Source organism: Phascolarctos cinereus, unplaced genomic scaffold (genome assembly GCF_003287225.1).
Source record: "Phascolarctos cinereus isolate Bilbo 61053 unplaced genomic scaffold, phaCin_HiC Scaffold_726;HRSCAF=1367, whole genome shotgun sequence".
Classification (NCBI taxonomy): Eukaryota; Metazoa; Chordata; class Mammalia; order Diprotodontia; family Phascolarctidae; genus Phascolarctos; species Phascolarctos cinereus.
In genome coordinates this window covers 61,634,377-61,647,239 of record NW_027556098.1, presented here as the reverse complement: position 1 = coordinate 61,647,239, position 12,863 = coordinate 61,634,377, and the positions used below count along the sequence as shown (strand labels likewise).

Here is a 12,863-nt window from a genome sequence, read left to right as displayed (position 1 = left end):
CAGAAAAGACCAGGGCTGGATAAATATATCAGGGGACTGTAATCTTGATAGAGATGATGACTTGAACCCATAGCAGCTGATTAGATTACCAAATGAGAGAGTATAAAGAGAAAGATGGGGGCAGCTAGGTGGCACAGCAGATAGAGTACTGGCTCTGAAGTCAGGAGGGACCTGAGTTCAAATCCTGTCTTAGACCAAACACTTGACACTTACTAGCTATGTGATTCTGGGCAAATCATTTAAACCCAATTGCTTAGAAAGAGAGAGAGAGAGAGAGAGAGAGAGAGAGAGAGAGAGAGAGAGAGAGAGAGAGAGAGAGAGAAAGATGATGAGAGCTCAAGATAAAATCTTGGAGGACACCCATAGTTAAGAGGCACAACATGGATGAAGATAAGCAAAAGAGTGGTCAGGTAGAAGGAGAATCAAGAGAGAACAAAGTCCTGAAAACCAAGGGAAGGAAGAGTATCCAGGAAGAAAAGATGGTTAACAGTGTCTTGAACAGAGAGTTCAAGAAGGATTAGGAAAAGTGAGAAGATCGTCATATTTGGCAATTACTCTAAGAGATCCATGGTTACTTAGGAGAGAACAATTTCGGTTGAATGAGGACACTAGAAACCAGACTGTAGAGGGTGAGAGAAGAGGAAATAAAGGCACGTGTGTAGACATCTTTTTCAAAGAGTTTAGCCATGAAGGAAAGGAGATTTATGGTACTATACCCCTATGAGGTATAAACTATGAGATTGTTTCTTTGGCTTTTGTTTTTAAGGATGCAAGAGAGTTTGGAATGTTTGTAGATAGCAGGGAAGGAACCAGTAGAAAGGGAAAGAATGATGAACAGAGAGTGGGGATGACAATGGGAGTAATCTGCTGGGGAAGATAGGAAGGGAGAGGATCTGGGATGCCTATAGAAGGTTTAGCCCTGGCAATTACAGGGCTATCAGAGGCTGAAGCAAAGGAGGAGATAGTGGTGGATGACACAAGAAGGATGTGGGATGAAAAAGGGGGGGAAGAGAGGGAGCTGGCCTCAATTAATTCAGTCAAGAGCGAATTCAGGTCCTGAGCTGAGAGAGATGGGGGGAGGGTGTGCTCCAGAGGCTTGAGGAGAGACAAATAAGCTAGAATATTCACAGATGAAAGGGATAGGGAATCAATTAGGAATTGAATTAGGGTTATCTTGCTAGAGTGAGGGCCCAGTGAAGATTAGTTAGCAAAAATTCATAGTAGACCCATTCTGCATTGTTTAGAGATTTTCTCCAGTCCTTTTTAATAGGTGTAGATAGTGGAAATAATCCAGGATTGGGTTTGGCAAAAGAATGGCCTATGACAGAACAAGGGTAGAAGGGATTTGAGGATAGAGTATAGAACTGAATTGGTTCACCAAGGATTTGAGATGGGTAAGGGAAGAGAGTATTACCAGAGCAGAGTTGATGGAATAGGGCTAAGGGAATGGAGGAATCAGAGGTCATGGTGAGGACAAAGAGTAGGTTCAGGAGGAGAATAGCATAGGGAAAGATGGAAAGATGAAAGATCATGAGCAGAGGGAGGAAATTCAGAGTTCTTGAACAAGGAATTGGATTAGTTGTGGGTGATGGCAAAATCAAGATCAAACCATCCCTATTTGTAGCTGATGTAGAGTGGAGAAATAAGTCATGGGAGAGGAGCTGATTGAAGAACTGGGGAATTAAGGTATGTGAAGGAACATCAGCACATATATTGCAGTTCCCTAGAATGATGGCTAGAGTTGGGGCAGAGAGGAAGACTGAAAGCTAGGCACTGAACTCATTGAGGAAAGCAGGTGAATGACCTGGGGATCTGTAGGTAATGGCTATCAGAATCTGGGTTGGGTGACAAATTTGGATTTCAAAGGAGTGGTTGCTTAATGATAGACATAGAGGGAAAGTGTGGGAGTAGTACTGGGGAGCAAGGAGTATTCCCACTCTCCAGCCACAACCAGTAGTTGGGTATATGAATAGAAGTACAGCCAGTAGTGGAGAGGGTAGTTGGAGACGTGTCAGCAGGTGTCATCAGGAAGGAGCCAGATCTCAGTGAATGCCATAAGATGGAAGGAGCAAATGAGGAATTGGTGTAAGATGAGAGGAAGCTTGTTAATTATGGAGCATGTACCAGAGAGCACAGTGGAAGGGGCAGGCAGATGTGGAATAGGACATTGTGGAGGTTGTATTGAAGTAGATGGAAATGAGGGATTGGGACCCACCTCTTGTCACAGAAATGATGGACCTAACATGCAGAAGGAAATACATATTTTAATGGAGCCAGTGAGGAAATTTGTTTTGCTGGATGACAAATATTTGTTATGAGGATTTTTTTTTCATTGTTCAGTTGGGGGTGTGGCAGGGATGGATAAAAATGATTGCAAAAGAATTATTTTAAGTTAAAAAAATCACAAAAATTATGTAGTGGGAAACTGGAGGGAAAAGAGACTTGTCCTTCAACATCTAGAGGGGGAGTGTAGCAGAAGAGTAAGAGGAGGTGGGGGTGTGGTAGAATCAATATTCTAAGACCTTGTCTCATGCAAATTAGGTTAGTTTTTCCTTAAAAGGTATTCGAACTGTCTTCAAGATTTAATTGGCTCAGGGTACTAAGGCTCAGACTTTTTGATAGGGATTCTGGTCACTTGAATATAGAAAATTACAAGGAGGCACCAGTTGCTCCGTGATGCTTGACTCACAGTGGACCACCTTGGACAGCTCAGAGAATCAACTCAGTGTCTTTGTTGAACATCTTTCTTGGTTAGGCATCCCTGCTATACTTGTCTAGGTAAATCTCTTTTTGTTAATGCTAAATACTCTATAAGTGTCTTATTTCATTCCACTATTTAACCTAAACTACCAGAGGGCTTGCCTGAGTCAGACCTTTCTTCCAACATTTGATGAGTTGTGTAGTATTGGGTTGGAATGGTGTTACTAAAGTGACAGATGAGAGGTCCTAGGGGGTGCAGGTCAGACTCTTACTCTAGAACTGTGAACTGTGAACTGTAACTCTGTCTTTAGGCCCTGCCTAAATCAGTCCCCTGTAGAACATGGCAACCACTTGCATATGGCAAGGAGAGCACATATATTGGCCTAGAGGAGTCTTTGGCTTTGTGTCTTTTCATGTTAGCATAGCCAGGTGATCTCCATCACTAGCCTTGGTGGCATCCTTATGAATTTAAGATGTAAAGAGCTCTTGCTTCCTTCTATGAGGGTTGACTGTCATAAAGAAGATTTTTCTGCATTGAAGAGGATGACTGCTCCAGCAGGAGGAGGAACTCAAGCTTTGACTTGGCTGGCCAGAGCCCTCTGGAAGTTGTCTGAACCATCCTGACTTCATCATTGTGGTCAGCCAGCCAACCAACCAGGAGCAATGATATCCTAGAGCCTATTATGATAGCACTGGCAGTGTGCGCTGTCCAGGGGGGTAGTGCTCAGCCTAGCACAGGGCAGTATTGCTAGGACCTGGCATAGGAGGCTAGAACTCAGGTCCTGGAAGTAGCAGTACCTGCCCCAGCACACTCCTGCCCCAGGGTAGGAGAATTGGCAACACCCACGGCAGAACTCATGCCCTAGCAGTGACAGCACCTCAGTTCTGCTTCCAATGACAGTGTCATGGCATGGCATGGGTCCCAACAGAGTAGGCACTAACATAGACAATGGCAAAGACAGGCCCAGCATAACTGTTTGCTCACTGCAATATGGAGCTACTGTACTGGGTCCCTCTACACTGTTACCAGTGCAATACCCAATAGTCATGGGATAACTGCTTCCCAGGGAGAACGTGGAGAACCAAGGGGTAGCATTGAAGGGTTTTGACTTCTGGTGATGGGGAGAGGAAAAATTGTCTACCCAGTCCTCACAGAAACAGGGAAGTCCCTCAGAGACTTCAAAATGGGAACAATTTTGGTTTTTGCAACCCTTCCTCCGCCACAGGGCTCCATGGCTGGTAGGCCAAGAAACACTAAATATGTGGCTAGTGGTACAGGGTGACTCTCAGTATTGACCCTGGCATTGGGACAAGTTGCATATAAAAGAGTAATTACCTCCTAGCTTCTTCCTTTGTGACTCTTTGTGACCCCATTTGGGGTTTTCTTGGCAAAGATAATGGAGTGGTTTGCCATTTCTTTTTTCAGTTCATTTTACAGATGAGGAAACTGAGGCCAACAGGGTAAAGTGACTTGCCCAGGGACACACAGCTAATAAGTGTCTGAGGCTGGATTTGAATTCAAGAAAATGAGTCTGTTTGGTTCCAAGTCCAGTGTATCATCTACTGCACCACCTACCTGCCAATCACTTCCTAGCTGCCTTACTACTGGTAATTCAGCAGGCTTAATTGCCTTTGCTTCCAGCCCCAGTTAGATTCCTGGTTCTGCTTCTATGTTTGCTATTTTACTGGTTTTACTCCTGCTTCCGGTCAGCTCTTTGTAACAGGAGACACACTATGAACTGGCAGATATTTGGCATCACCCACCACGTAGACTGGATTGTATTGCCCTGGGATTTACTCATTCCGAAGAGAGGAAACAGAGCTTAGGATTTTCGGTCTTTGTTTTCCCAGATTTAATCACTCCTGCTTCCTGTCATTTGTTTTTGTTCTAAAACCTTTCTGGTTTAGAATTTTGTTTTCCTCTGATGCTGTTCATTCCCGGCTTCTTGCACTCCTGAGGTCAGGGTTTGTCAGTAACAGCTCGAAGGCCATTCAAGTGGCAGAAGTGAGCATATTTAGGACCTTGGCACCAAGGGGAATATGCGGTGGGAACAATACCCTAAGGTCCTGACCCCTACAGCTTAAGCGAGTTTTTCCTTAAAAGATATTGAAACTGTCCTCAGGATTTAATTAGCTCAGGGGACGAAGGCTCAGCCAGTTGATGAGGCTTCTTGGTTGCCTGAGTACAAAAAACCCACAAGAAAGCTCCAGCTGCTCCCTGGTGCTTGGGCAGCAGACCACTCTGAGTCAGGGGAGCTGTACTCAGCTGAATCAATGCAGTGTCCTTGCTGAATATTCTCCTTGATTATCCTTCCCTTACTATGGCTAGGTAATTCCTCCTTTTGTTAACTGTGGAATGTTCTATAAGGTCTCATTTCATTTCAATTTTGTACCTAAACCACCAAGGGGTTGGCCTGAGTCAGGCCTTTTCTGCAACAGGGAGTACACTAAAGGGAGGTAATTAGAAAGTTTACGGTTGACCTTTTAGATGTTAGCACGGCCTTACTCCGTACGGCCTGTCATGTTGCTGTGTCCTACAAGGTATCTGTTTGGAGGGCATGATCAGGAGGTGGTATGCTTCAACAAGAGGCTGCCTCGTTTAGAGTGAGCCTGCCATTATTGTAGCTTTTAGGGCTACTGTGAGACTAGTGAAGAGGCAGGCCCTTAGACCCCTCTAAGCAGGGATTGTATCCTTCGGGGAATCCAGGAACCTAGTGAGGAAGAGGAAGGTGGCATCTCAGCCCATATTGTGTCAGATGTGAGTAGGACCTGGTGATACTGTGGCATTTGGAGCATCTGAAACTCTAGGAAGGATAAGAAGGATGAAGAGAGAAAGAGGATGGAGGTGATGTGTTTTAGATGGCACCAGCTGGGAGCAGGGCCTGACATCGAGGCTGACATTAATCTGTTAGCATTCTTTGGATCTGGTTATTAATGAATTACAAATATGCAATCAACTAACCAATACTGCTCTCTCTCTCTCTCTCTCTCTCTCTCTCTCTCTCTCTCTCTCTCTCTCTCGTAAATAGTATTTTATTTTTTCCAATTATGTGTAAAGATAGTTTTCAACATTTATTTTTATAAGATTTTGAGTTCCAAATTTTTCTCTTTCCCTCTCTCCACTTCCCAAGATGGCATGCAATCTGATATAGGTTATGTATGTTTAGGCTCTCTTTTACAAGGATATCACAAGAGACTCCCTCAAACTGTTTAAAAAATGTTGGAATATAAGGGTATGATATTACGGTACAGTAGAAATAATAGGGCATTTGTCATCAGATGACCAGCATTCAAATCTAGTCTCTGTTGTTTTTTACCTGAATGACTTTGGGCAAATCACTTTCCTTTTTTGAGCTTCAGTTTTCTTATCTGGAAAATGAGAGGCTTGAACCGTATAACCCCTGAGGTTCTGTCTAGTTTTAAATGCTGCAGTTTGTACTTTTTCCTATGAAGTGTATATGTGGGGGAGTGGGTGCTGGTTTCCATACCTTCAATCCGTTCGGTATAATCATAGAAGGCAAGGTGTAAGTAACAACCTGTTAATGTGTTAAATGATGCGGCGATGAGTCTAACCCTGTTTTTCCTTGATAAAATGTGAAGAAGCTTCCTTGATGGAATCCCGAAGCATGCTGGCCACTGACTATTGGAGTTTGGCCACACACCTGGTGGCCTTTAAATTAATTAAGCCTAGCAACTCTGGAAGCAGCCAAGGCTGGAAGCAGCCTTGTGGGTTGGGACTCTTGTGCCTCTGCCAGTGAGCAAGAGCAGAGTTCCTTGCCCATTATGAGATACTACATTCAGAGTGGAAGAGAGAAAGAGACAGACACACCAAGAAATGTATTGGGGGAGGGGGGTAAGAAAGCAAATTCAAGCAGTGTCACCTCTGTCAGCAGAAAAGAGAGCCAAGTATGGATTCAAGAGAGAACTAGCTCTGGCAGCTGAGATTTGAATTTCAGAGAGAGGGACAAACCTATCCAGCAAGCTGCCTTGAAAAGATGCTGTGAGGGGTTGGGGGTGGGGTGGGGAGAGCCACATAAAGTCAGCATAAGAAGGGAAAAGACATTCAGGCTCCTCAATGCTGGCGACATTAGTTGTCTTGGCCACATGTGTTCTCTCCGTGTGTTCCTCATTGCCAGCATACGCTCTTCCCACTGATGCTATGTGTATTTGTAGGCCAGTGCACCCCAGGTTTATGAGGTGAATGCTATATAGCTACTATTCTGACAATGACATTTTTGCAAATGACTTTGCTTTGAACTAATTGTGTTTACTGGCTAACTATTAAAAGTAACTCTACTGGTGGGGGCTCATGAGCCATATAGCTTTTAGATGTGCCAGCCTATAGGTTATCTTTGAATATGGGAGTATCAGTATGGGCTACACCCTAAGCGTTTATTTTACATGGAGTTAGTTTGAGATAAACAAAATAAATTGTGTGGGTGGCCCAAATAACACCATGACAATAACAACATTAACTAGAAATCAGGAGACCTGCATTCTAGATCTGTCAGTTACTTGCTTTGTGACTACAGGAAAATCACAGCACCTGTTTTCCCCATCTGCAAAATGATAAAACTGCCAGCTTAAAAGGCCTGTTGTGAAGATCAATGACATGACTTTTATAAAAGTGTTTTATGAAGTGTAAAGCACTTTACATACAGCATAGTGTTGTTATGAGAAAGTGTCAATAACTTCAGTGAACTTTGGGGTTTTTTCTTTTATTTTTTAAAAGGAAATTTTGATTAATATTTTAATTAGTCATTTCCACCCTTGCCCCCCACAATCGAATCCTCTCTGACAACAATAACAACAAACCAAGCCCATTACACAAAACTGACAGAGGAGTGCTCTACAATTTAACATTCCATACTGAGTCCCCCCGAGAGGTGTTCCTTATTATCTGTTTTCTGGGATCAAAATGGGTCATTACAATTCATCAGTGTTCAGCTATCTTTTAGTATTATTTGCTCAGTTTCTTCATCTGTAAAATGGGCTAGAGAAGGAAATGGCAAACCACTCCAGTATCTTTGCCAGGAAAACCCCAAAAGGAGTCACAAAGAGTTGGATATGACTGAAAACAATGGAACATCTCGATTATATTATTATAGTCAACAACCAGTCAATCTCCTGTTTTTATTTTCTGCACTGTTTAGCTTTCAATTGGTTCATAAAAGTCTTCCCACATTTTTCTGAATTCCTAATATTTGTTGCTTCTGTTGGCAATTTATACACATCTACAAGATACTTTCACCCCCCCCAAACATGAACAAAAATGTTGTCAACTTTATCTTGCAGAAATGATGAGAGCCATACATTCAGACATAGTAATAAGAATATGTAGTCATTTTCTCTATGAAAAAATGAAACTTTGGGGGCAGCTTGATGATGCAGTGGATAGAGCACTGACCCTGGAGTCAGGAGGACCTGAGTTTGAATCCAGCCTCAGTCATTTGACACTAGCAATGTGACCCTAGGCAAGTCACTTAACCCCAATTGCCTTGCCAAAAAAAAAAAAAAGAAACTTTGTAGAGAATTTTCCTCTCTATTATTGGAAATGATGATGATGATGGTGATAACAGCTCCCATTTACATAATGTTTTAAATCGTACAAAAAGATTTACATACACTATCTTCTCTGCATTTTTCATCTTCAGTGATGTTAGCAGAGTGGTGGAAAAGAGGCAGTGCTTGCTAAGAATTACATAGTTTTTAGACCATTCATAAACATTCATTTAATAGTTGGTACACTAAATGTGAGATTTTTGCCCAGTGATCCCTGAATAGATATTCACATGGAAAAAAAGAATCTTATTAATTTTTTTCTCATTATGAATGAAACCTGAAGACAAAAGGAGGTTATAGGTAATTGGAAGGATGGCTCCCAGTTATCTTTATGGAAGCAAGTAAAAGAGTTGGGTTTGGTTTTTTTTTTTTAATCATGTATGCAGACTTTTGGTGTCAAGATGGTGGAGTGAGGAAGGAATTCCCTGTAGCCCTCTCCAAATCCCCTCCAAATTACCTTGAAAAATACATCAGAATCAGTTTAGGAGTAGGGAATCAACTTACCAGTCCAGCAGGAAAGGTCTGCCTCCCTGGGATAGGAGGGGAATGGGTCAGCAAGCAGCAGCAGCAGGCCTTACCGCAGGGGGACTGCAGTGAGACCCCACTCTCAGGGCAGGCCAACAGGGAGGCCCCACCCCCTCCAGTACAAACCATCAGGGAGTCCCCCTCCCCCCACTCTCATGAAAGCCAGCAGGTAGGCCCTGAGGCCCAGGGAAAGTCAGAAGCAAGGCCCCAGCCCTTCTGCTTGTCAGAAGCTTGGAACAGTGCAGGAGAACAGCCAAACTCTTACATAAATATACAAAGTCACAAAATAGGCAGAAAAAATGAGCAAAACAAAAAAAAATAACTTGGCCATAGAAAGTTACTATGGTGACAGGGAGGATCAAGGCACAAACTTAGAAAAGGATAACAATGTCAAAATGGCTTCATGTAAAGCCTCAAAGAAAAAGGTAAATTGGGCTCAGCCCAAAAAAAAGAACTCTTGGTGATTGATCCTTTTATGAAGTGGGAATTAGTCCCTTGAGTGAATCAGAAAGAAAGCAACAGGTTATAAAACGAAGAGTGATAGGCCACACCTCCAAATGATCTTTAAAAGTTAGTTTCCTGAATCTAGAAAACAGACTTAAAAAGAAATCCAGTTCCTAATAGGATGACTAGATGACATGTGGAGCTGGGGAATGGGAAACTAAGAATCTGCAAGGAGTTGGGAGGGAGTACAAGCAGATGCCACAAAGAAAAGGGCCATAATTCTTGGAGTGAGGATGCTTAGGCATTAGGTAGGTTAAGACAGAAGCTGTTTTGCTGGTTCATCCCCTCCTCCAACTACAAACCCCAAAGTAATAATCCTGTATCTCCAGTTTTCCCTTGAGCTCTTTCATGGGAAGCCTTAAGCCTTCTCTTCTAGATATAGGAAAGTCTGCTATTTGCCTTTCTTTGTTTTAAATGTTTACTTTCTCTTTATAAGTATAATTAATAACTAACATTTGCTAGTCAGAGTGCATTTATGGAGACTACAGTTAGGAGGAGTTAGGTGAAGGGCAAATATTCAGAGAAGAGATACAGATAGAGCTACCACTGAGGTGTTTTGCCAGAAGCTGTCTCTCTGGTTGGCGGCTCAGAGGTAAGAAAAAGATAGAGACTTACAGATACTTTGATACTTCCTGGAGTGGAAAAGGGGGTTCATACTAGGAAATCCTCAACAAGTCACTAGTGGAGTGAGGGGCAAATAGTTATGGATGAACAATCCAGTCAATGTATATTTTAGATTCAAATATTGTGTCTTCTGGAGGCCTGTGATCAAAGGCAAATGTATTACTTGGGAAAGTCTGAGTCATTAACCGTTATGTTCCACTGTCACATCGATATAGATTATTCATTAGTCCAAATGTAGGCCATACTTTCTTCTTTAAACTTAGCTTGTATAAAACCGAAATATAGTCACCTGCAAGTGGTTTTATTTTTAGTGTATATCTATATCTATCAATCTAGCTATATCTATATTTTTTTCTTATAAAAAGATCTCCTTTTTAGGGTGCCTATATTATGACCAAAATGGTAACTCATTAGTTTTCTAACAGAGTCTTTCAGAGTCCTTGAAAGAATGGGATTTAGGGAAGGAAAGTATCACCAGAGAAAGAGTGATTGGCTATAGAAAGTCTGGAATATAGGGAAAAGGTTCCAAGATGCCAAAAGAAAGTGGGGGGGGATAGGGATGGGAAAGAGTGAAGGTGGGGAAAGACAACACAGAGGGAGGGAGAGGCCTATGTAGCCAGCAAAACAACATGAAAGCCTTAGATGCTTTCTGGAAGATTGTTTAGTCCTACTAAAGCAAGGAAGGAAAGTAGGCACTTCTTCAGTTGTTACCGTCCAGCCCAGTTTATACAGTTCCCAAATTGCTCTCTCTCTACTCACCCATCAGCTCCACTGCATCTCCTTATAAATAATTCTCCCCACTTCCCATCCCATTTCTTTCAACACAACTGTCCCCTACCTCATCCGTGAGGAAGGCCGCCACGGAGACAGTGGAAGCTCTGAGGGTAGATGAGTGACAAAGAAAGGATCAGGGTTGGTTGCCAAAACAAGGCAACACGGCACAGTCTTAAGAACATTGGATTTGGAGTCCGGAGGAGCTTGGCTCCAATCTGGTTTTGTTACTAATTAGCTACGTGATATTAGGCAGGTCATTTTGCCTTTTTGAGATTCAGTTTTTCATTTATAAAACAAGAGGGGCTTGTAACTAGATGACCCCTGAGGCCCCTTCCCACTCTAAAGGTATTATTGATCTCTAAGGAGTCCTTTCCAACTTTAAATTCTAGGAGCCTATCTGCATTCCTGCTAATCAGTCCACATGTAGCAGAGCCGAAGTGGGGAAAAAAAAAGTATTCAGGCTGCGTTAATGAGCGCTAATCAACTAGTGTGGCTGAAGACCTTCCTATTGTGGATTTCTTGACCATGTCAATCAAACACTTTGTTGGTGAAGAAAGACCCCTATTGAGCCTAGGGAGAGATTATGTTTGAAAAGACAAACCAGACTGAAGAGCTAGGGCCCTGCAGGGTTTTTCACAGTGGCCCCCAGGCTTCAAGTGGAGAGACCCTTTACAAGCTCCTGGGTGGCTCTGAGCTAAAATGCATGGAAACCCCAGACTGCCCCTGCGGGCTGTTCTCCCTCTCCTAAAGGATTGGGGAATTGCCCGAGTTTTGCTTTGACAGCTTTTGGTTTCACGGCTTCTCCTAAACGCATCTCTATCCCATCTCCGGCAAGCCCCTAGCGTTGGGGAACCAAGCTTGTAGCAGGCCACTTCTTTCTCTGATCGGTTTGACGTCCCCCGTGTACGAGTTCCTGCTTCCTAACTAGAAAGATTAATGACCACTTTCGGATTCCATCTTCTGCTCCTAACCGCCTCCTGTCATGCTCGGCTTCTTCCCCTTTCGAGAAGGCCGGGAGACTAGGGACACCTCCTGGAGACTGTGGGCATAGCCCGGTGCTTTCCCCTCCAGCCAGCCCAGGGACATCTTTCCCCCGCAGGGAGGCTGGTTCAGCTAGCTCCTTAACCCCTGAGCCTCCCAGGAGCGTGGAAGCGCCTTCAGCTCGGGGGGCTGCAGGCGTGCCAGGCTGGTTTCCCAGCACCGGAGCGCACGTTTGGTCATCGGCGATGGCCGTACCTGTCTGAGCCAGGGCTGCTGAAGGAAGCAGCAGATGCTTTTCCTGTAAGGACACATTTGACAGTGTTCTGGCTGCAGTGAAGAGCTCGGGAGGCCCTGTGGAGCTCGAGAAATAATAGGAGAGAAGCGCTCTCCTTGGGCTCCGTTTGAATCACCCTTGCCGAGTCTGTGGAGCCAGAGATTTAAGTGAATAGGACACTCCAGTGCCCACTTAATCCCAAGGGGCATTCCCACCTTAGGTAAATACCAGTTCCACAGATGGCCCTGTAGGGACTCATGTGAGAGGAAGGGAAAGGCAAAGAGAGATTACAGGGAAGTGGGAAGAAATTGGTCATGGAGAAAAGCTATTTTTATTCTTCTCTACAGCTGCCTGAATTTCTCTGAACCAACTAGGCAGTGTAAGTTAAAACATCTCCAGCTGAGAGCAAGCCCTGGTGTAGTTCTAAACTTAACTCCAGGAAGGTGGAGTGAGGAGGGGAGGGAGAGAAATCCCTCAGGAACCATGTACCCACAGCACTAAGACTCTGGAAAGATGAGCCCTTCCTTTGGCAGGTTAGCGATTCACACATTCAAGTGCCCTTCATGTTCCAGAAATAGGCCTCTCTCCTCTCTCCTGGACCACAACCAGGTCCAGCTTTTAAGTTTGGTCAGGAGTATTGGAGTTTTAAGGGCATTACCAATATGTTTATCCCAGTGCCTGACAGTCTTCCACCATGAGAAGTTCATTCCTTTGGGTTAAGACAGAATCACAAAAGTTAGAAGAGACCTTAGAAATCCTAGGATCATAGAAGGGATCTCAGAGGCCAGCCAGTCCATCCCCATTATACAGAAGAGGAAACTGAGGCCCAGAGAAGTTGTGACCTTTTTTTTTTTGCCCCAAATCCTATATGTGCTAAATAGTAGAGCTCTACTAAGGTCAACTCCAGATTCCCTGACTT

General features: G+C 43.6%; 1 pseudogene; it reads right to left on the bottom strand.

The window, feature by feature from the left end:
• Window positions 1-3,559, bottom strand: part of LOC110194646 (nucleolin pseudogene) — an 88,026-nt pseudogene extending 84,467 nt beyond the window's left edge.
• Window positions 3,560-12,863: the final 9,304 nt, after the last annotated feature.